This window comes from Meleagris gallopavo, chromosome 11, assembly GCF_000146605.3.
Source record: "Meleagris gallopavo isolate NT-WF06-2002-E0010 breed Aviagen turkey brand Nicholas breeding stock chromosome 11, Turkey_5.1, whole genome shotgun sequence".
NCBI lineage: Eukaryota > Metazoa > Chordata > Aves > Galliformes > Phasianidae > Meleagris > Meleagris gallopavo.
Window position 1 is genome coordinate 23,353,842 of NC_015021.2, and position 2,317 is coordinate 23,356,158.

Genomic DNA, 2,317 nt, shown 5'->3' on the forward strand with positions numbered 1-2,317 from the left:
CACACCTCAGATATTTATAAACCTGGATCAGGTCCCCTCTCAGTCTTCTTTTCTCAAGGCTGAACAGACCCAGTTCACTCAGCCTTTCTCCATAGGGGAGATGCTCCAGGCCCTTCACCATCTTTGTGGCCCTCCGCTGGACTCTTTCCAAGAGATCCCTGTCTTTTTTGTACTGGGGAGCCCAGAACTGGACACAGTACTCCAGATGAGGCCTTGCCAGGGCAGAGTAGAGGGGGAGGATCACCTCCCTCGACCTGCTGGACACGCTCTTCTTAATGCACCCCAGAATGCCATTGGCCTTTTTGGCCACGAGGGCACACTGCTGGCTCATGGCCAACCTGTCGTCCACCAGGACGCCCAGGTCCCTCTCTGCAGAGCTCCTCTCCAGCAGCTCATCCCCCAGCCTGTATTGGTGCATGCAATTATTCCTCCCTAGGTGTAAGACCCTACACTTGCTTTTGTTGAACCTCATCCGGTTTCTTACTGCCTAAAAAGAAAAGCCCTGTGCTGGGTGTTTTTCAGAGTCTGGGATCCTGGAGGGGGTGAATGGGAAACAGTGCTTGCTCACACTGGGTATGGATGCACACACCCCTTGGATGCTGCTGGAGGCTGTTAGCAGACTTGGGATGCCCGCTGCCAGAAGCCAGGCAGAAGGAAGCACTGAGTTCAGCCTGAACCAGCCCTCCTGGTTAAAGCACCCCAATATTACCCTGTCAGCTGGTGTCTGGTCCTCAGAACGTATTGCTCCCTTTAGTGACTATCAAGGCTCTTTTCTTCCATTTCACTGTTCAGTTTTTCAGGAGGCAGTGATCAATGAATAGCATTCACAGACCTGGTCCCTCCATTAAACCAAATCTACTCAGTGGACCCTGCAGCCCAGAGCAACTGCAGCAGGACTGGAACACAGGTCAGCCTGTGCCCCCCAAGTGAGAAGCCAAGGCTGAGCTTCTGGCACATTTAACAAACATCAGTGAAGGTTCTCACATTCCTAACCCCAGCACTTCATTATGTGACTTTGCTCAGACGAAAGGAGGAATACTGCGGGCAGTGAACAGACCGTGGGCATCACCACGGTGACAGGCAAACAGCTCATGGAAAATCACAGCCTAGCAACACATCTGTCCATGTATTTGCTTTGCCTGATCTGTCTTAGGACTGTAACCAATGAGAAACTAAAAACTCTATCCACACTAGAAATCTTGGCTTATTTATTTCAGAAGAGCTAAAAAACCAATTTCATCATAGAATCAAACAGGTTCTGAGGCCACTGCATGTTTAATGATTTAATGTTTGATTAGCAACACCTTTATAGCAACTGACATAGCGTATTCTGTCAGTGTGTTGAGGTTACTCAAAACTTTACTTAAACTCCGTAAGTCCTGAGGTGGGTTAGACAGTACTTACAGTGACTGCTGTCCTCGTTGCAGCTCTTGTCTGATTCACTGCCCCAGCACACAGAAGCTCTTCCCCCTCCCCATCAAAAGGCAGTATATGATAAGGAGGACCCAGAAGCACAGAAGTAGCTTTACAAGGGGTGTGAAACTGTAGTTTGGAGCAAGGACAAAAAGCAGGATGAGACATCTGTACCTCCACAAGGTGAGACAGTGAACATCCTGGGAGCTCATAGCTCGACTGCCAGCAGCTCTGCAGCTTTCATAGAACCTTTACAATCCCCAAGCCCAACCCACCCCACCATGCCACCAACCGCGTCCCTCAGTGCCACATCTCCACAGTTCCTGAACAACTCCAGGGACATGGCAGCAATGCCAGTTCCTGGCAGCTCTCACGGGGCAAGATGGCCATAACAGGGGTCACGGGAGCAGCCAGAGCAGGACCTGCAGTTCCAGCAGCTCAGCCCTGGCAGGGAACCAAGTGCACCTTGCCCAGGAGAGCTCAGCTCCATCCCGGGGGGTCTGGGCTAGAGTTGCAGCGACTATGGTTTAGTGGACATGGTGGCAATGGGTTGATGATTGCACCGATGATCTTAGTGGTCTTTCCCAACCTTAATGATTCTATGACTACAGCCCCAGAGTGGCACCTGACACCGATGGGCTTGCCTTGGCCCCTCAGGAACCGCTGCAGTCACCCAACATCCACTGCACCCCTTCAGAGCTGCATCGTGCAAACCACCCCACCCAGTGCAGCTCCTCGCACCGAGCGGCCGTCAGGCACTGGGCCTGCAGCCTCAGGCTGCACGCAGCCCCCATGGCCACCTGGGCACCTGCTGCATTTCAATGGAAAAACAGCTGGGCACCAAATCCTAGCAGAGCAAGGCTGCGGAAAAGGGCTGATACGAGACAACCAACACAACACACCA